Source organism: Triticum aestivum, chromosome 3A (assembly GCF_018294505.1).
Source record: "Triticum aestivum cultivar Chinese Spring chromosome 3A, IWGSC CS RefSeq v2.1, whole genome shotgun sequence".
Taxonomy (NCBI): Eukaryota; Viridiplantae; Streptophyta; class Magnoliopsida; order Poales; family Poaceae; genus Triticum; species Triticum aestivum.
This window is the reverse complement of record NC_057800.1, coordinates 183229617-183252654: the sequence shown is the minus strand read 5'-3', so window position 1 is coordinate 183252654 and position 23038 is coordinate 183229617. Positions and strand designations below refer to the sequence as shown.

Here is a 23038-nt window from a genome sequence, read left to right as displayed (position 1 = left end):
ATAGGATAGTGTAGGATTTATTTTTACATTGTCTTGTACTCCAAGTTGGTTATGTACTCCTATATATATGCCCACTAGGCTCCCGCAATACATCGAACAAGTACACCAATCTCCTTCCCTATTCCCTTCTATATTGTAGCAACCCTAAAACCTAGCGGCCGCCGCTTTTGCACCGGTGTCCTCTGGGGAGGTCGATCTCCATGATCTCCACTGGTGTTGTGTAACTTGTACCTAGGGTTCGTCTGCCGATCGCGTTTATCGGTTGCCCTAGAGAGTCTTTTTCCAGATTCATTGAGTGGGATTTTTCTCCCTCCCTGATCGATTGATCGGTGTTATTTTTCTTTAGGTTTTCAAAATAAGATCGATCTAAGTTGCTCGCAGCTGTCTGTCGATGCATGTCTACTTTGTTCGCATCTGTGCAATGCTCTAGGCTCCACGCACACCACGCGTCAGTTGCGCACGTAGGCGGTCGCTGTCGTGGTAGTGCGCCGGCTGCTCATCGTCGTCAAGCGTCCACTCGGGTGTAGCACTGGGCCACGCCATGCAGTTGGCTGCAAGACTGCTCACACATGTTTCGCCCTATGTAGATGTGGTGTGCTGCGTCGGCGTGGCCTACGGATCCTCCTGAACTGCAGTGTGCTGGCTCTCTACCACGCGTTTGGTCCGATCAGCCGTCTGCGCGTGGCTCCACAAAGTCTCATGAAAATTGTCTCTGAGTACGCGCGCATCTCCACCGATCGAGCAATGATTTGTCGTTCCGTCGCCTCGTCGGGCTGCAACACCACCGCCTCGTGGTTCTCCCTATGGCTACATCGCCCCGCACGCTGCCATTGTGTCGCCCCTTCGGGCCATAGTGCCATGGGACGCAGTCCATGCCGTCAGCATGAGGTCGTCTCAGCCGTTGCATCGACCCACGCATTGCACTGCGTCGCCCCTTCGAGTCATAGTGCCGCGGCCCATGGTCCACGCCACTACCACAAGGTCGTCCCCGCGGCTTCACCGACCCACATGCTGCCGTTGCGTCATGATACGTCCATTTCGCATCATGTTTTCTTACTGTTATTTATAATGTTTTTACCCATAATAATGCTTTTTGGAGTAACTCTAATGCCATTTCTCTCATATTTTGCAAGGAACACACCAAGAGGGAGAATTCCGGCAGCTACAAATCTGGACTTGGAAAAGCTATGTCAGGCCACCTATTCTGCACAAATCCAAATGAGCTGAAACTTCACGGAGAATTTTTATGGATTATTTAAGAAATATTGGAGCCAATAAACACCAGAGGGGGGCCACCAGGTGGGCACAACCCACTTGGGCGCGCTAGGCCCCCCTAGCGCGCCCTAGTGGGTTGTGGCCTCCTCGGCCCACCTCCGGTGCCCATGTTTTGGTATATAAGTGGTTTTGACCTAAAAAAATAGGAGAGGACTTTCGGGACGAAGCTCCATCGCCTCGAGGCAGAACTTGGGCAGGAGCACTTTTGCCCTCCGGTGGAGCGATTATGCCAGGGGAACTTCCCTCCCAAAGGGGGAAATCATCATCGTCATCATCACCAACAACGCTCCCATCTTGGGGAGGGCAATCTCCAGCAACATCTTTACCAGCACCATCTCATCTCAAACCCTAGTTCATCTCTTGTATTCAATCTTGTTACCGGAACTACAGATTGTTGCTAGGGGTGACTAGTAGTGTTGATTACATCTTGTAGTTGATTACTATATGGTTTATTTGGTGGAAGATTATATGTTCAGATCCACTATGCATATTAATACCCCTCTGATCTTGAGCATGATTATTATTTGTGAGTAGTTACCTTTGTTCTTGAGGTCACGGGAGAAATCATGTTGCAAGTAATCATGTGAATTTGATATGTGTTCGATATTTTGATAGTATGTATGTTGTTATTCCCTTAGTGGTCTCATGTGAACATCGACTACATGACACTTCACCATATGTGGGCCTAAGGGAATGCATTGTGGAGTAGTAAATGTATGGTGGGTTGCGAGAGTGATAGAAACTTAAACCCCAGTTTATGCACTATTTCGTAAGGAACCGATTGGACCCTAGAGTTTAATGTTATCGTTAGAATTTATTCTTAATACTTTTCTCGTAGTTGCGGATGCTTGCGGGAGGGTTAATCATAAGTAGGAGGTTTTTTCAAGTAAGAATAGCACCTAAGCACCGGTCCACCCACATATCAAATTATCAAAGTAGCGAACACAAATCAAACCAACATGATGAAAGTGACCAGATGAAATTCCCGTGTACCCTCAAGAACGCTTTGCTTATCATAAGAAACCGTTTTGGCCTGTCCTTTGCCTCAAAAGGATTGGGCTACCTTGCTGCATACTTGTTACAATTATCGTTACTTGCTCATTACAAATTATCTTGCTATCAAACTACTCAACTACTTACAATTTCAGCACTTGCAGACATCACCTTACTGAAAACTACTTGTCATTTCCTTCTGCTCCTCGTTGGGTTTGACACTCTTACTTATCGAAAAGAGCTAAAATTGATCCCCTATACTTGTGGGTCATCAAGGATATTTTCTGGCGCCGTTGTCGGGGAATGAAGCGCCTTTGGTAAGTGGAATTCGGTAAGGAAACATTTATATAGTGTGCTGAAATTTATTCTAACTTGTTACTATGGAAAATAATCCTTTAAGGGGTTTGTTCGGGGTATCTTCACCTCGTCCGGAACCACAATTAGCCACCCCTCAACCTACTGCACTTACTGAAAATATTGAATATGAAATTCCTTAGGGTATGATAGAACAACTACTAGCTAATCCTTATGCAGGAGATGGAACTGAACATCCTGATATGCACTTGATATATGTGGAACAAATTTGTGGATTTTTAAGCTTGCAGGTTTACCCGGAGATGTGGTGATGCGAAAGGTTTTCCCTTTATCTTTGAAGGAAAAAGCATTGGCATGGTATAGGCTATGCGATGATATTGAATCATGGAATTGGAATCGTTTGAAATTGGAGTTCAACCAAAAATTTTATCCTATGCATCTAGTTCATCATGATCAGAATTATATATACAATTTTTTGCCTCGTGATGGAGAAAGTATCGCTCTAGCTTGGGGGAGGCTTAAGTTAATGTTATATTCATGCCCCAACCATGAGCTCTCAAGAGAAATTATTATCCAGAATTTTTATGCTCGGCTTTCTTGTAATGATCAAACCATGCTTGATACTTCTTGTGCTGGTTCATTTATGAAGAATACTATTGAATTCCGGTGGGATCTTTTGGAAAGAATTAAAAACAACTCTGAAGATTGGGAACTTGATGAAGGTAAAGAGTCAGGTATTAAACTTAAGTATGATTGTGTTAAATCTTTTATGGATATCGATGCTTTTCAGAAGTTTAGCACCAAATATGGACTTGACTCTGAGATAGTAGCCTCCTTTTGTGAATCATTTTCTACTCATGTTGAACTCCCTAAAGAGAAGTGGTTTAAATATCACCCACTTATTAAAGAAGAAATTAAAGAACCAGTACCAGTTAAAGAAGAAATTATACTTTATAATATTGATCCAGTTGTTCCTTCTGCTTATATTGAGAAACCCCCTTTCCTGTTAGGATAAAGGGACATGCTAAACTTTCAACTATGGTTAACAAAAGCTATGTTAGAACACCTAAACCTGATGAACAAATTACAGTAGAACGTAATGTTGCTATGGTTAAAGATCTCTTGGAGTAAGATATATATGGGCATGTTATTTACTTCTATGCAGAAGCTGCTAGAATTGCTAAACCCAAAAAAGGGATAAAAATAGACCAGTTGTTGGCCTGCCTGTCATTTCAGTTAAAATAGGAGATCAGTGTTATCATGGTTTATGTGACATGGGTGCTAGTGTGAGTGTTATCCCTTATACTTTGTATCAAGAAATTAGGAAAGACATAGCACCTACAGAGTTAGAAGACATAGATGTTACTATTAAACTTGCAAATAGAGACACCATATCACCTTGTGGGATTATTAGAGATGTTGAAGTCTTGTATGCGAAAATAAAATACCCTACTGATTTTCTTGTTCTTGGTACCCCACAAGATGATTGTTGTCCCATTATCTTTAGTAGACCTTTCTTGAACACAGTTAATGCTAAGATAGATTGTAAGAAACAAATTGTGGGTGTTAGCTTTGGTGATGAGTCTCATGAATTTAATTTTTCCAAGTTTAGTAGAAATCATCATGAAAAAGAATTGCCTAGTAAGGATGAATTAATTGGTCTTGCTTCTATTGCTATGCCACCTACTGATCCTTTAGAACAATATTTGCTAGACCATGAAAACGATTTACATATCCATGAAAGAAATGAAATAGATAAAGTTTTCTTTAAACAACGTCATCAACTTAAACACAATTTGCCTATTGAAACTCTGGGAGGTCCTCCCCCACCTAAAGGTGATCTTGTGTTTGAATTAAAACAATTGCCAGACACTTTGAAATATGCTTATCTTGATGAAAAGAAGATATATCCTGTTATTATTAGTGCTAACCTTTCAGAACATGAAGACGAAAGATTATTGAAAGTTCTAAGGAAGCATCGAGCTGCTATTGGATATACTCTTGATTATTTAAAGGGCATTAGTCCCACTCTATGTCAGCACAAAATTAATATGGAACCTGATGCTAAACCAGTTGTTGGTCACCAACATCGATTGAATCCGAAGATGAAAGAGGTGGTAAGAACGAAAATATTAAAACTTCTGGAGGTAGGTATAATTTATCCTATAGCTGATAGTAGATGGGTAAGTCTTGTTCATTGTGTTCCTAAGAAAGGAGGTATTATTGTTGTTCCTAATGATAAAAATGAACTTATTCCACAAAGAATTGTTACAGGCTATAGAATGGTAATTAATTTTAGAAAATTAAATAAAGCAACTAGAAAAGATCATTACCCTTTACCTTTCATTGATCAAATGCTTGAAAGAGTATCTAAGCACACACACTTTTGCTTTCTAGATGGATATTCTAGCTTTTCACGAATACATGTTTCTCAACCTGATCAAGAAAAGACCACTTTTACTTGTCCATTTGGAACCTATGCTTATAGACGTATGCCTTTTGGTTTATGTAATGCACCTGCTACCTTTCAAAGATGTATGACTGCTATATTATCTGACACTTGTGAAAAGATTGTTGAGGTTTTCATGGATGACTTTTTTGTTTATGGGAAGTCTTTTGATGATTGTTTAAGCAATCTTGAGCGAGTTTTGCAGAGATGTGAACAAACAAATCTTGTCTTGAATTGGGAGAAGTGCCACTTTATGGTTAATGAAGGCATCGTCTTGGGTCATAAAATTTCTGAAAGAGGTATTGAAGTGGACCAAGCTAAGGTTGATGCAATTGAGAAAATTCAATGTCCTAAGGACATCAAAGGTATTCGTAGTTTCCTAGGTCATGCTGGTTTCTATATGAGGTTTATTAAAGACTTCTCTAAAATTTCTAGGCCTCTCACTAGTCTTTTGCAAAAGGATGTTCCTTTTGTTTTTGATGATGATTGTTTAGAAGCCTTTGAAACACTCAAGAAAGCCTTAATATCTGCACCTATTGTTCAACCACCTGACTGGAACTTGCCTTTTGAAATTATGTGCGATGCTAGTGATTATGCTATTGGTGCTGTTCTAGGACAAAGAGTTGATAAGAAATTGAATGTTATCCATTATGCTAGTAAAACTCTAGATAGTGCTCAAAGAAATTATGCTACTACTGAAAAATAATTCTTAGCGGTAGTGTTTTCTTGTGATAAATTTAGACCTTATATTGTTGATTCCAAATTAACTGTTCACACCGACCATGTTGCTATTAAATATCTTATGGAAAAGAAAGATGCTAAACCTAGACTTATTCGTTGGGTTCTCTTGTTACAAGAATTTGATTTACATATCATTGATAGAAAAGGAGCTGAGAACCTTGTCGCTGATAATTTGTCTAGGCTTGAAAATGTGCTTGATGGCCCACTTCCTATTGATGATAGTTTTCCTGATGAGCAGTTAGCTGCAATAAATGTTGCTAATAGTATTCCTTGGTATGCTGACTATGCTAATTACTTCTTGCTAAATATTTACACCTAGCTTTACATACCAAGAAAAATTGTTCTATGATTTAAGACATTAGTTTTGGGATGACCCACATCTTTATAAAGAAGGAGTAGATGGTATTATTAGATGTTGTGTACCCAAGCATGAACAGGGACAAATCCTATGGAAATGTCACTCTTAGGCTTATGGAGGGCATCATGCTGGAGATAGAACTGCATAGAAGGTATTGCAATCTGGATTTTATTGGCCTACTCTCGTCGAGGATGCCCATAAGTTTGTCTCTTCTTGTGATGAATGTCAAAGAATAGGTAATATATGTAAGCGTCAAGAAATGCCTATGAATTATTCACTTGTTGTTCAACCTTTTGATGTTTGGGGATTTGATTACATGGGACCTTTTCCTTCCTCTAATGGGTATACACATATTTTAGTTGCTATTGATTATGTTACTAAATGGGTAGAAGCTATTCCAACAAGTGGTGCTGATAACACACCTCTATTAAAATGCTTAAGGAAGTTATTTTCCCAAGGTTTGGAGTCCCTAGATATTTAATGACTCATGGTGGTTCACACTTTATGCATGGTGCTTTCCGTAAGATGCTTGCTAAGTATGATGTTAACCATAGAATTTCATCACCCTATCATCCTCAGTCTAGTGGCCAAGTTGAACTTAGAAATAGAGAAATAAAATTAATTTTGCAAAAGACTGTCAATAGGTCCAGGAAGAATTGGTCTAAGAAATTAGATGATGCACTTTGGGCCTATAGAACAGCTTATAAAAATCCTATGGGTATGTCTCCTTATAAAATGGTTTATGGAAAAGCTTGTCATTTACCTCTTGAGTTAGAACATAAGGCTTATTGGGCAGTTAAAGAACTCAATTATGATTTCAAACTTGCTGGTGAAAATAGGTTATTTGATATAAACTCATTAGATGAATGGAGAACCCAAGCTTATGAAAATGCAAAGTTGTTCAAAGAAAAGGTTAAAAGATGGCATGACAAAAGAATCCAAAAGCGTGAGTTTAAAATTTGGAGAATCTGTTCTTTTGTACAACTATTGTTTTAGATTTTTTGCAGGAAGCTCCTCTCGAAATGGGAAGGCCCATATGTCATCGAGGAGGTTTACTGGTCTAGAGCCATCAAAATAAATAATTTTGAAGGCACTAACCCGAAGGTTGTCAATGGGCAACGAATAAAGCATTATATCCCAGGTATGCCTATTAATGTTGAAAGTAATATTATCCAAACTTTAACACCGGAAGAACACATAAAAGAGTCCTTCCGGAATACTCCAGAACCGTGAAAATAAGGAGGTACGTGATACGGTAAGTAAACGGACTCGAAAAAATCTGCAAAAATATTTTTTATTAGTTTTGGAATATTTTAAAATTTTGGAAATAAAGAAACTTTCAAGAAGCGTACCCTGGTGGGCACAAGACACCAGGGCGCGCCATGCTTGCCTGGCGCGCCTAGGTGGGTTGTGCCCACCTAGGGCACTTCTCATACTCCGTTTTTCTACCATATACTTGTTCTGCAAGATAAAAAATCTATATATACTTCCCGAACCTGTTGATCACCCTATCACGGAGAAATCCTTTGTTCTCTTTTTCCTTGTTGCTTTTTGTCAGATTCCATCTACCATGGCCTCTTCAAGCTCCTCCAAGGACAAGATCTCTCCTTCATCACCACCATCATCTCCTTCACCACCAAAATGAGAATTGAGTATCGGGTATGGGCACTCCCCTTGGCTTCCGCCAAGCTTGGGGGAGGTTCCCCGGTATCATATCATCCCACTATCTTTTTGCTTTTACTTATCTTAGTTCAATCTTTTACTTTAGATGAAATAAAGTTTAGTTCGATCCTTTCTTATTTGAAAGTTTGCTTAGTGATCTATCATTGTAATCGTGTGCAAGTTATATAATAAAGTTTAGTGTGAGTTTTTGCTTTCTTTACTTTCATGTTGCAAATAAAGAAAAAAAAAGAGAAAGGAAATAAATTAATAAGATTATATACTAATCCTATGGTAGGTTATGGCCCCACATAAGGAAAAGTATAAGTAGAAAATTTTATTAGAGATTGACAAACATAGCATTAGTCAATGATGCAACTCATGAAAGAATTAATAAGGGAAGAGAAGATTCACCTATAGATATACTATCCTAGAAATCTTTTGTGATTGTGATCCCTCATCAAAATATTATATGCCAAAATTGTTGATGTTGAACAAGGAAGACAACTTAATGGTTTATGTTTGTTTATATTCACATAGAAGTCATATTGTCATATCCTTTAACATGTGATGCTTGCCCCCTATCTTTGCTAGCCAAAAATTCCGTACTAAGTAGAGATACTACTTGTGCATCCAAAAACCCTTAAACCCAAATCTTTTTCAAGTGTCCACCATACCTACCTAGGGATTGAGCAAGATCCCTCAAGTAAGTTGTCATTGGTGCAAAAAGGCAATAAAAATGCTTCTAAATATGTGAGTTCATAAGAGCGACAGACTGCATAATAAAGGTTGTCATCTTAAGGGGCAATGCAATGTGACATTCTCTTGCACTAAGGCATTGAGCATGCAAACAAATAAGCGCATGGCAACCTCTGCTTCTCTCTCTGAAGGGCCTATCTTTTACTTTTATGTATCTACTTTTATGCAAAGAGTCAAAGTTTTCCCTCTATTCCTTTTTATTTTCTCTTTTTGCAAGCATCATGTGGTGAGGAAAGATCTAGGCACATATGTCCAGTTGAATATAGATAGCATGAGTTATTATTGTTGACATCACCCTTGAGGTGAACATGTTGGGAGGCGAAACTATAAGCCCCTATCTTTCTATGTGTCCGGTTGAAAAGTTTTGCTCATGGGTACGAGGTGAGTGTTAGCAATCATAGAACACTATATGATGGTTGAGTATGTGGACTTGCCTAAAGGCTCCGACACGTGACCCTTCCTGAAAAGATGATGAATTGTAGTTGCAAAGTTGACTGAGAACATAGTTTGTTGGTTTCTAATAGAGTTTTTGCTTTACTTCGATTGTTTGATGAACTGTTACTTATTCATAGGAAGTATATGATGCAAGTTCTATGGTAAAAGCCCTATGTTAAATTTTTGTTGATGTTATAATAATCAACATGATGCTTCTATGTCCGTATTTTGTTTTTCGACACCTCCCTCTCAAAGAATGTGGACATGTTTTTCGATTTCGGTTTTTGCTTGAGGACAAGCGAGGTCTAAGCTTGGGGGAGTTGATACGTCCATTTTGCATCATGTTTTCTTACTGTTATTTATAATGTTTTTACCCATAATAATGCTTTTTGGAGTAATTCTAATGCCTTTTCTCTCATAATTTACAAGGAACACATCAAGAGGGAGAATTCCGGTAGTTGAAAATCTAGACCTGGAAAAGCTACGTCAGGCCACCTATTCTACAAAACTCCAAATGAGCTGAAACTTCACGGAGAATTTTTATGGACTATTTAAGAAATATTGGAGCCAATAAACACCAGAGGGGGGCCACCAGGTGGGCACAACCCACCTAGGCGCGCCAGGCCCCCCGGCGCACCCTGGTGGGTTGTCACCTCCTAGGGCCACCTCTGGTGCCCATCTTTTGGTATAGAAGTGGTTTTGACCTAGAAAAAAATATAACAAGACTTTCGGGATGAAGCGCCGCCGCCTCGAGGCGAAACTTGGGCAGGAGCACTTTTGCCCTCCGGCGGAGCGATTCTACCGGGGGAACTTCCCTCCCGAAGGGGGAAATCATCGTCATCATCATCACCAACAACTCTCCCATCTTTGGGAGGGTAATATCCATCAACATATTCACGAACACCATCTCATCTCAAACCCTAGTTCATCTCTTGTATTCAATCTTGTTACCGGAACTACAGATTGTTGCTAGGGGGTGACTAGTAGTGTTGATTACATCTTGTAGTTGATTACTATATGGTTTATTTGGTGGAAGATTATATGTTCAGATCCATTATGCATATTAATACCCCTCTGATCTTGAGCATGATTATTATTTGTGATTAGTTACCTTTGTTCTTGAGGTCACAGGAGAAATCATGTTGCAAGTAATCATGAGAATTTGATATGTATTCGATATTTTGATAGTATGTATGTTGTTATTCCCTTAGTGGTGTCATGTGAACATCGACTACATGAAACTTCACCATATTTGGGCCTAAGGGAATGCATTCTGGAGTAGTAAATAGATGGTGGGTTGCGAGAGTGACAGAAACTTAAACCCCAGTTTATGCACTATTCCGTAAGGGACCGATTGGATCCTAGAGTTTAATGCTATGGTTAGAATTTATTCTTAATACTTTTCTCGTAGTTGCGGATGCTTGCGGGAGGGTTAATCATAAGTATGAGGTTTGTTCAAGTACGAACAACACCTAAGAACCGGTCCACACACATGTCAAATTATCAAAGTAGCGAACACAAATCAAACCAACATGATGAAAGTGACTAGATGAAATTCCCGTGTACACTCAAGAACGCTTTGCTTATCATAAGAAACCGTTTTGGCTTGTCCTTTGCCTCAAAAGGATTGGGCTACCTTGCTGCATACTTGTTACAATTATCGTTACTTGCTCATTACAAATTATCTTGCTATCAAACTACTCAACTACTTACAATTTCAGCACTTGCAGACATCACCTTACTGAAAACTACTTGTCATTTCCTTCTTCTCCTCGTTGGGTTCGACACTCTTAGTTATCGAAAAGAGCTACACACTACACCACAACACTGATGTAGGGACAAAAAACTGCCGGGAGAAAGAACTTTATAGGGCAGACAAACTGACGGGACAGGTTTTCTCCCGGGAGATAGAACCGCCACGAGAACGGCTGCCGGGGATTACTTCTCCCGGCAGATAATTTTTTTCCTGGCAGTTGCATTGCCGGTGCCCATCTATTTGCCGGCAGTCCACTTTCTCCCGGCAGATTGGTCAAGGCACGTGTAACATCAATTATCGGCAGTCTTGGTACCTGCAGAAGCTCATTTTCCTGGCAGTTCTTATGCCAGCACATAGATTTCACTTCCTATTTTTTAGGCATCCCTTATGTAATATCCATTCATTCTGTTCAAACCATCAGTACATACCACACGATTTATACACACATTTCACTCAAAGTAACATGTCTCATCCATACACTTCAATCAGAGTAGAATGTAGACCTCACCCAGAACCTTAAAGTTGATTCGATAAATTAACATAATAGCCATATGTATAAGTTGGTCGTGCCACAAAAGGTACAATACATCATGTTTCTAAATGTGTGCCACAAAAGGAGTACATATGTTTCTAGGGTGTGTCACACAAGCAAAATGAGCATATACTGGCTTAACAACCAGCAAAATGAGCAGAGCAAGTGTCATAATCACTCTACGAACTTAATTATAGGTCTACCAAATCTTCACTAGCTTGAAGATCTTCCAAATCTCCGAACTCTTCAGCAGATTGAAGATCTTCCAAAGCTCCATCAACTCTGTAGGGAAATCTGCAACAAATAGAAAACTCAAAATGGAGCTCTCGTTTCAAATTTTAAATTAGCACATTAAAGATTTTGACATGCTTCAGTTTTTAACTCGTCGGCATAAATAAAACTCTTCTAAGTGTGCAGCATCTCATCATCACAGCAAGCAAGGTTACATCAATAGATCAAGAAAGATTTGTTTGAAGTACACATAGACAAATCTTCATGTGCAAATAAGCAAAACAAAAAGTTGTACAATCAACTTGCAAAAGCTGCTTAGTCTAAAAAAATACAACTTTCTAGTGAAAGCTATGACTAAACCTGAGTTAAACATGTACCACTGGAGTTAATATAGTACTCTGAGTTCGAATCTTTTTTTGCACCGAGTTAAACTCAACAAATAGGCAAAACTCTATACGGTACTATATTGAACAAATAGTTAAAACTGTGTACAAATAGGTAAAAGTCTATACTATAAACAGCACAATAGTATACAAGTAGGCAAAACTCTGTACTATACATAGTACAATAGTACAAATAGGCAAACCTCTGTACAAATAGGCAGGGGCAGGCCATTGGTTATTGGTTTCTCTATATCATAGGAAAAAAGAAACTCATGAAATAACCATTGATTACATATTTCTCTGTCTATCTCATGCATCTTAGCTTGTTTTTAATAGAGTTCATTGAAGAGAATACCCTCTAGCAGACTAGCAAGCCAAAACTGGTATGAGGATCAGTTTTATACGCCAAAACAAGTCTGAAATTTTGTACTGTATAGTAGAGTTTAACACCGAGTTCTAACTCACAGTCAAAAATCTTTCATGTTCAAATAGGCAAAACATGCTCAGTTTGAATCTTTCCTTTTTTACTAAGATAAACATTTGTACTGAGTCTCCAGGAATGACGTAAAAGATTTCAGCACAGTAGTTACTCTATGAAATATTTTTATTTTGTAAAATTCAGTACTGTACATAGTCGAGTGCATGAAATTTCTTGGAAACATACAAACATAAAAACAAAATATGATTACGTCGCCTACCACTCTACCTCAACGACCCAGCTAGCATGCTAGAATAAGATTCGATCTTAAAGAAACATGCATATTACCTCAGCTTGCTTGTGGTCGCATTCCTGCTTTCGTCATGGACTTGTCCACTTCCAACTGCATACATAGAACAAAAGCTTCTTAAGCAATCAACCATGATAGTAATTGTTAAGTTCAATCAGAAGAACAAAAGCTCACATGCTTGTATGGCCATGTGATACATCACAGCGCTTCCCATTAGCCAATCCTTCAGTTTGTCATCCACAACATAGTACATCTGCTTTCAAGCAAGTGTAAATGGAGAGTGTAAGGGTGATGTATTAGATAAAGGGGAAAGTTATACTACAAGTCATCGAGAGATAAAGGGGCAAGTTATACCAGAAATCATACACATTGTGCATTCTAGTGCTTTTTTTTCCTTCTTCCCCTTCGTTTCTTGATCCAACTCATGGTCTAAACATGGAAAATAGTTACTTGGCTATCATCCATTTAACTAACAGTCTATATACATAGATTTCAGAGCTACACACCTTCATGCTCTTCAATGTCGTCACTTGGCATGTCATCAACATCTCTAGTCGTTTGGGACCTAAGAACTCGAGCATCTCATCGTAATCATCTAGGTCGATCTCCTCTTGAACATCATCAGGTTGAACCTCATCATGGTCACTAAGATTGAGCATCTCATCGTAATCCCCATCCCACTCTTATCCATTCTTGACCAATTTAACTAAAATTGCCTAACATGAGAAAGAAAGAATACTTCTATTAAGGAAAAAAATCTAGTAACAAAAATGCATATCGTCCGTATCTAGTACAAGCAACAAGAAATACAATACGAAGAAGGAATGTCATCACACAACAGAATATAATTAACTGAAACATGTCATTTCAGAAAATACAATAACCAAAATAGCAGTAAGAATGTCATCATCTATATCATAAAAGCATAGCACCTATTCTGTCCACATATGGTATTTCACAAAACACAAACAAAGATGGTAGTAGGTGCATCAACTAAACAAACAAACACTTAAAATAATTAGCTTTGTTTCATCTCAAATTAAAATGACCTCCAAAGCTCAACTAAACAGTCAGGTGTCAACCAATTTAATTACGGTATGCACTTGTTAATCACCAACAGTACATGTCCTTTGATCTAAAGGGATACTAACAGTAGTAGTGATTGTTTTTAGACAACCAAAGAACCTTCAAACCTGTCTGGTTCATGGTTTTTTCGCCGTTATCATATCAAAGCAATTACAAACTGTTGATTTGTTCTAACTGCCGGAATAGTTCAGTGCTGAAGTATAGGAGGGCACATTCAGAACAAAAAAGGGCACAAAAATTGCAACATATCACCTGTCAAATGAAGTATAGGAGGCAGTGAAGTCCACGGAAAGGATGTTGAGGAGAGGGTCGACGACCTGCTGCTTCGGGGGCACGTGTGGAGGAGGCGGACCCGCGGCTTGGTGCTCGGTGAAACTTTCGGGGAGGCCTGCTCGAGGAGTAAGTGCGTGAGTAGGTTGGTGGCGAGGATGGTGGCCGCCGGTGGGGTGGCTCAGCGACGATGGTGCTGCTCCGTGTCAATCGGGTGCTCGGCGGTGCCGCTATGGAGTGAGGCGACGACAATAGTGGACAGTAGTGGTCGGCAGCAGTGGGTTGGTTGTTGGGGGCGGCGGAGGGGCGGAGGGGCTGCCGTGATGGAGGGCGACGGCGGAAGTGCTCGGTTGGAGAGCTTCCGTCGGTGGTGGGATGGTTGGGGGCGGAGGCCTTGCAGTCCTGTGGAGGGTCTCGATTTGTGGGAGGCAGAGGGGTTGCGATGGTGAGTGGCTATGCCGGCGGTGGACTAAGTGGAAGGCGGCCGCGCAGCGGCGGTGGGAAGCTTTGGGGGCGGCAGCGCGCGACGGCGGTGCGAAGATTTGGGGGCGGCAGTGCGCTTCGGTGGTGGGAAGGTTTGGTGGCGGCGGCGGTCTGGTGGCGGGGATTGGGCGTGGATTTGGGGGCGGAGATGCGGTCTGATTTTTTATTTTTTAGGGTTATGCGGTCTGGTGGAGCAGGACTGCAGGAGGGCTGGCGCGTGTATTTCTTCTTGGGCCTAAAATTCCGCCAAAGTCGCGCGCTCTTTTTTTCTCGTTGGCGCGCGCTTAGGGCCGACTTTAGGGTCTCATGGCAAAGGCGCTCTCCAGCAGACTATGGGCCGAAATTTAGTTCTCCCGGCAGTTTTTGGGCCGTAAAATGTACCGGCAGTTACAGCGCCGTTGTTGCTCAAGTTCTCCCGGCAGTTCATATGCCCTAATGTGATTTTAGCGGCAGAAACTAATGTCCCGGCAGCTAGTTTGCCCTTAGATAGGTTTTTCTCCTGGCAGTTAACTGCCCCCAATCAAGTGTTGTGGTGTAGTGACAATTGATCCCATATACTTGTGGGTCATCACGTCACCCCTTTGGACCGTACCGTCGAGGAACGCGGTCGACTCGTCTCCATGAGGTCATCCTATGGCTGCATAGACCCTCGCGCTTCCGCTGTGTCACCCCTTCAGTCCATAACGCGCGTGGCACACTGTCCTTGCCACCGCCTCGAGTACTTCCCCGTCATTGCTCCGACCCGCGCATTGCTGCTACAATGCCCCTTCGAGCCATAGCGTCGTGGCACGCGGTCCACTCCGTGTTCCCACGTGTTGACTTCTATGTGATATGCGCAGCGACGCCTCCCTAGATGCGGGAACGCCACCATCCGCATCTAGTATTCGTCACGTTGTCGGGTTCTTCCTCGCCTACTTCAAGCACCGTCGCTGTGCTCGTAGCCTAGCCGCCGCCGCTCTTCTTCCTCCGTGTTGGTGTTGCTCGCCTATCCGAGTCGCGCCGCTGCTACTTGTGAGTTGCATTGGGATTTCCTTGAAGATGAGTGGATGATGCAGTATAGTAAAGATAACTATTTCCCTCAGTTAAGAACCAGGGTGATCAATCCAGTAGGAGAACCACGCAACACCACATTTGCCGTACCTACACACAAAATAACAAATACTAGCACCCAACATGAACAAGGGGTTGTCAATGACTCGAGGTTAATTGCAAGGATCAAATCTTGTAGTGATAGATACATAAATAAAACACAAAAATAAAGAAAAATACAGCAAGGTATTTTTTATTTTAATATATGATAAAAACTAGACCCGGGGGGCATAGTTTTCACTAGATGCTTCTCTCTTGAAAATAGAATACGGCGGGTAAACAAATTATTTTTGGGCAATTGATAGAAAAGCAAATAATCATGACGATATCCAAGGCAATGATCATGTATATAGGCATCATGTCCGAAACAAGTAGACCGACTCCTGCCTGTATCTACTACTATTATTCCATACATCAACTGCTACCAACATTCATGTAGAGTATTAAGTTCATAAAGAACGGAGTAACGCCTTAAGCAAGATGACATGATGTACACAAAGCAAACCCACACATGAATAAACCCCGTCTTTTTATCCTTAATGGCAATGATGCAAATATGTGTCATGTCCCTTTCTGTCACTAGGATTGAGCACCGCAAGATCGAACCCATCACAAAAGCACCTCTCCCATTGCAAGAAAAATCAATCTAGTTGGCCAAACCAAATCAATAGATCGGAGAGAAATACAAATCTATAATAATCATGCATAGAAGATTTCAGAGAAGACTCAAATAATGTTCATGGATAATCTGATCATAAACTCACAATTCATCGGATCCCAACAAACACATTGCAAAAAGTCATTACATCAAATAGATCTCCAAGAACATCGAGGAGAACATTGTATTAAAGATCAAAGAGAGAGAAGAAGCCATCTAGATACTTGCTATGGACCCGTAGGTCTGTGGTAAACTGCTCACACATCATCCGAAGGGCAGCAAGGTTGATGTAGAGCCCCTCTGTGGTCAATTCCCCCTCTGGCAGAGTACAAGAGAAGGCCTGCAGATGGGATCTCGCAAGAACAGAAACTTGCAGTGGCAAAAAAAATATTTTGGGTGGCTCTCTGATGTCAGGGGGATATTTGAGAATTTACAAAGGCGGAATTAGGTCAAGCGGTGCCACGAGGGGCCCACAAGCCTGGGGGCACCCTTGGGCGCACCTCCCGAGCTTGTCGCTCCCTCGTGGCTCATTATGTCTTCTCCCGAACGTTCTAGGGTCTTTTCTGGTCCAGAAAAAATTAATCCAAAGTTTTTTCTCCGTTTGGACTCTGTTTGATATTGATTTTCTGAAGAGCCAAAAACAAGCAAAAAAAACAGCTAGTAGCACTGGGCACTAGGTTAATAGGTTAGTCCCAAAAAATGATACATAATTGCATATCCAAGATTGATACTATGATAGCATGGAACAATCAAAAATCATAGTTACGTTGGAGACGTATCAACCGCCCCTCATGTCGCTGCCACTCGCTCACCCAAGCCGCATTGCCACTCCACCCCTTCATCTTCATCCTACACCATCTCATCGCCATCGTTGCCTTCATCTTTCCTGACCACTTCATCTACTCCGACAACTATGGTTGATATTGTCACCTTCTACTCCACGTTGACTGGCGCCACAACCGTCGTCGTGTCCTCCTCTGCTGGCCCTTACGACATGGCTTACAGTTCGTGTAGGCCCCCGTCTATGCATGTCCGGTCCTTGCAACACCGACGCGTGCCTTCATCCACGATGTATCCCTGGGCCTCGCAAGCCTGGAGCGATGCCTTGTCAGCATCGAGTTCATCCGTCTACGCATTCCAGGTGCCGGCAACACCGATGCGTGCCTTCGTCCACGACGTGCCCCGGGCTTGGCAAACCCGGCGCGATTCCTCGTCAACATCGTCTTATTCCCGGTACACCACTTCTGAGTGCCCATGACTTACTCGGCGCCCGCGGCCCATCGGGAACTACCTCAACACCGATCACCCTGATTCGACATCGACCATGACGTTCTTGGCACGACTACCTTGACCACGGCTACACCACACTACACTTTCGGTTACCTAGACAGCGACCAGGGCTACTGCCTTTCCTGAGCAACCTCGTTGGTTTCCACTCCAGCCAAGACTTCTGTGATGCGTCGACCGCTACAGGTGTGTGAGTCTGTGGGTGTCTATTGGCTTACCTTCAGACTCTTCTCCAGTCTCACCATTTGCATCGCTATCGTTTTGACTGCTGCGGGGCATTTAGTATCTTGATTATTAGGAAACATATGATAGCGTAGGATTTATTTCTACCTTGTCTTGTACTTCAAGTTGATCATGTATTTCTATATATACGCCCATGAGGCTCAAGCAATACATCAAACAATTCCACCAATTTTCTTCTGTATTCACTTCTACAAGCATCGACGCTGCAACCCACAACGACTGGTGTTGTGAAGACAACATATGCAAGCGTAGTCACCCGTGCATGCGAATGATGACGGGATGCTAGCAGAGGTCGATGATGTGTGGCGGTGCTGTGAAAGGATGAGGACGAGCCACGAGCCATGAATATTGCATGAAGACGAGGTTTCAAGAGATTGCGTGTGGAGGGCGACAGAGTAGCGAGTGAGGGAGTTGAGGCCGCACGACGACGAGATGGGAGGCACGCGGCGATGAGATCATGGTGTTGCGTGACGTGGGAATGTGTGATGACGCTCCAAGGAAGTGTTGCATCGCAACGTCGTAAGAGGTGGAAAGTGGAAGAGAGAGGTTGGGCATAGGAGATGATGATCGACAGAGAAGAACTGCCCCATAAGACGGCTTCTGAGGCGATCAATCTGGCACTTACGTTGATCGGCCGACACCTAGAGTTGGCTTTCTATGAACCAAAGTGGTCCTCAAAAGGAAATTTGCTGATGTAGTATACTCTTTTCATCTTAAAATAAATGTCTCACATTTAGCACAATTTTACACTAAAGTTAATGCAAAAGCTAAGGCCTCATTTGGTTTGGAGGATTTTCATAGGAAAAACATAGGAACAATAATTCCATAGAAAAATTCATATAGATGCAGTCGGTTCGTAGGAAATGTGTACAAAGACTTCGTAGGAAGGTTCTTCATTTCCTGTGTTTTTGAAGGAAGCTACATGTCCACTCAAATGCGTAGGAATAGGCAAGTCAATTCCTTAAGGCAACTCCAACGCTAGACCCCAAACGAACGTCTCTTTCGTCTAGATTTCGTCCTTTGGAGTGGCAATGGGTGCCAAAATGGGCATGCGTTTCTGAATTTTGTTGGAGGCTCCCAATGCAGCAGACAACTCCAAAACGTTCGCCTGCACTTCGCCCACTGATGTCGCTTGAACTACGTCGATATTTCCTCAAAGAGAAAGGGATGATGCAGCACAACTACGGTAGGTATTTCCCTCACTTATGAAACCAAGGTATAAATCCAGTAGGAGAACCAAACAACACTATGTAAATGTCACCTGCACACAAAGAACAAATACTAGCAACCCGACACTTATGAGGGGTTGTCAATCCCTCTTATGGGTAACGGCGTTGGAAATTGTCAAGTTGACGGGATAAAATTTGTGATAGATTGGATAAATAGATCTCGAATAAACGCGCATTAAAAAATGCAAAACAAATAAAAATAAGTGCAGCAAAGTATTTTTGATTTTTTGGAATAATAGATCTAAAAATAAAAGCAAATAAAAATAGATCTCAAAGGCAAATAATAGATCAGAATGCAAATATGTTAAAGAATACACCCAGGGGCCGTAGTGGCTTCTCTCAAGAAATAGCACACGGTGCGTGAATTACTGTTAGGAAATTGATAGAAAATCTAATAGTTATGACGATATCCAGGCAACGATCAATATATAGGCATCACGTCCAAAATTACTAGACCGACTCCTGCCTACATCTACTACTATTACTCACATCGACGGCTATCCAGCATGCATCTAGTGTATTAAGTTGATGGAGAAATGGAATATGCAATAAGAACGATGACATGATGTAGACGAGATCTATTCATGTAGGAATAGCCCCCATCTTGTTATCCTTAATAGCAACGATACATGTGTGTCTTGCTGCCCCTTCTGTCACTGGGAAAGAACACCGCACAATCGAACCCATCACAAAGCACATCTTCCCATGGTAAGAAAAATCGATCTAGTTGGCCTAACTAAACCAAAGATTCGAAGAAGAAATACGAGGCAATAAATAATCATGCATATAAGAAATAAGACTCAAATAATTTTCATGTATATATAAATCTGATCATAAACTTAAAGTTCATCGGATCCCAACAAACACACCACAAAAAGGGTTACATCAAATAGATCTCCAAGACACCATTGTATTGAGAATCAAGAGAGAGAGAGGAAGAGAGAGAGAGAGAGAGAGGAAGCCATCTATGATAAACTACTCACGCATCACCGGAGAGGCGCCAATGAGGATGATGAACCCCTTCGTGATGGTGTCTAAATTGGATCTTGTGGTACTAGAACTTGCGGCGGCTGGAATTGTGTTTCGGCGACTCCCCTAGGGTTTCCAGAATATTTGGAGATTTATAATGCGAAGAGGCGGTGCGGGAGGTAGCCGAGGTGGGCACAACCCACATGGGCGCGGCTGGGCCTCCAGGCGCGCCCTGGTGGGTTGTGCTCCCCTCGGAGCCCTCATCTGATACTTCTTTGGCCCAACAGGTGTCTTCTGGTCTAGAAAAATTCTTCAAAAAGTTTTGCTGTGTCTGGACTCTGTTTGGTATTGATTTTTTGCGACGTAAAAAATAAGCAAACACAACAACTGATACTGGGCACTATGTCAATAGGTTAGTCCCAAAAAATGATATAAAGTTTTTATAAAATGATTGTAAAACATACTAGAATAATAAAATAACATCATACAACAATAAAAAAATATAGATACGTTGGAGACGTATCACCCGTCACACCCCAGCCCCGGCCACGCGCATGCCGCCCCTAGAGCCTGCGCCCACGCCCATCGAGCTCGCCTGCGCGCTTGGCCTCACCGCTCACCGCCGCTAGCCGCTGCCTCGCCAGCAGCAGTAGTAGCCAGCCTTGCCTGCCTGCCGCCCGCGCCATCCCCGCCCTGGTCGCGCCCCGCCTGCGCCATCCCCGTCCTCGCCGCGCCCCGGTCGTCCTAGCGCAAGTCATCCCTGCCTCGCCGAGCCGCACCCTTCCCGTGCCATGGCCGCGCCCTCCCGCGGCATGCCAGTGCCCTTCCTGCCCTCGCCCGCGCCATCCCTGCCCCGCCAGCGTCATGGCCCCGCTCCAGCCACGCTCACTCGCGCCCATCCCCGCCCCGGCGCTCGCCCTCGCCCGCGCCCGCCCGCTCGCGCCCCGCCCCGCTTCGGCCGACGCGGTCACGTCCCGCCCTGCTCCAACTACGTGACAGCCATGCCCCGCCCTGCTCCGGCCGACGCGCCCGCGCCCTGCCCCGTCCCGCTTCGCTCCGCTCTGACAGACGCACCCGCCGCCTCCAACCGCGACCCGCCATCCTTGCTCCGACCGACGCGCCCCGCCCTACTGCCCGCCCTGCAGCTTGGCGTCGTTGCCCGTCTGACACGCCTCGCCCCACAACTCGCCTTGCTGTTGCTCGTCTACGCGCCGAGTGTCCCGCCGCGGCTGCCGGTCTTGCGTCGTTGGTCAAAAAGAAGGAGAGAGAGCGGTGTGTGGGTGGGTGGTGGGTCCCTTTGTTTGGATGACAGATGGGGCATCATCTGCATGCAGTGGACATAGACAGATGCACAGACGCAGAGAGCGTCCGCTTTCTGTCCGCTTTGGGCACAAATCACGACCAAGTTTGGTCCAGAGATGGGGTGAAATGAACACAGAACGAACCAAAAAGTGAGATGGTGTCTGCAGTTGGGCAACCTTTTATATCCGTCTGCTCCAAACAGACGCCCACGAACGAAATGGGGTCTAGCATTGGGGTTGCCCTTAGGATGGCAACAATTGGCTGGTCCATAGAGCCACGAAGAAGTCCTACAGAGATTTCGTAGGAATGTTGTTTATTTCCCGTGTTTTTAGAGGAAGATATACATTCACTCAAAACATGTAGGAATGAGGCAAGTCAATTTCTTAGGATGGCAATAATTGGCTGGTCCACAGAGCCACGAAGAAGTCCTACTACTATTTGGAGAGCTGGGTTCGGGCTTTTGCTTGACCATTTGTAGCCTACGAAGTGCCCAAAGCGCGTATGTCAGAAAATCTAGGATTGAATCCTAGGACTGTCAAAGGACGCAGTAGAAAACATGAATCCTAATGCAATTGAAAAGATAAGGTCGATTCAAACGTTAAATGAGGAAAAAAATCAAAAAAAATAAGTGACGAACCTTTTTTTGTGGGTCAAATAAGTAACGAACCTGATCTATTCCGCAACTTGGTTGCTCCAATTTGAGAGAGATTTGTTTGTTTTTTCCATGGTAGGAGGAGAGATTCCATGCCGTGAGCGCACCAGATCAATTTCCTAATTTCCTTGCTCGAATTTGAGAGATATGATTGATTTTCTTTCTCTGGGGAGGAGGAGACCATGGGGAGGAGAGAACGTGAGGAGGAGACCATGGGGAGGAGGAGAGACTATGGCGTACGATTGGTTTTTTTTACAGGGAGAGTAAGAGGCGTGGAGAAAATAGACTTTTTTGAGGGATTTTGAGGGCATTTTTTACACAATTTTGAGGGCTATATACGTGAAGTAGATATATTGTGCAATCGTGATAGCATGTGTTTGGGCTTTGTAATTGATTTATATGGTTGATCTATACCTAAAAAAATGGTTGATCTGCACCGTAATAACACAGCCCCATCAAATTAACGGTTCGTATTTTCTAATTAATATGGTAATTTTGAGGAGTCTGTAATTAGTATATATATATATATATATATATATATATATATATATAGATAGATAGATAGGTCGGTTGTATCTGCCTTCACGGGATCATAAGTTCTTTGTATTCTTTATTGTTTTGTTTGTTCTTTTGCTTATATAACTGTCTTTTCTCTGTGTAGCTCCTTTTTTTTCTCCTTTCAAGACTTTGTATTATTTATTTAAACAATTAATAAAAATATGTAATAGAGTCCTGTTGTTTTCCTTAAAAAGCGAATGAGCCCTGAGACATATATTTTGGGATAGAGAGAGTTAGGGCCTAGAGAGAGGTAACATATATTTTGACATATATTTTGGCAGTTTTAGATGCATAAGTGACATAAAATTGTTTGAAATTATATCTTTGAAACATGTAGGACGTACACATCACCTAGTACTGGACGTACGGCCACAGCGGTACTCATCTGTTGATTACCACACATGGTGCGCTCTCCTGCTAGCCGTCACTACTTGTGTGCAATACCAAAGCAACTACGCTGGTCCATCATGACGCCGGCCGTCCGTGGATCCTCCCTGTATCAGACAGACCGAATCACAACCAAATTAGTGGGGACGTGCCTCGTTCCTGCTAGGAACAGCAACACGGCTTCACCACGGGCCCCTAGCTTCGGAAATGC

At 42.6% G+C, this 23038-nt stretch overlaps 1 long non-coding RNA gene across 1 annotated transcript; it reads right to left on the bottom strand.

Moving 5' to 3' along the window:
- Positions 1–11312: 11312 nt before the first annotated feature.
- LOC123058216 (uncharacterized) lies at positions 11313–14545 on the bottom strand. Its single transcript, XR_006427093.1, has 5 exons — positions 13121–14545; positions 12969–13043; positions 12789–12867; positions 12653–12707; positions 11313–11566 (listed from the first exon to the last, which is right to left on the bottom strand). It is a non-coding gene; the product is annotated as an uncharacterized lncRNA (long non-coding RNA).
- Positions 14546–23038: the final 8493 nt, after the last annotated feature.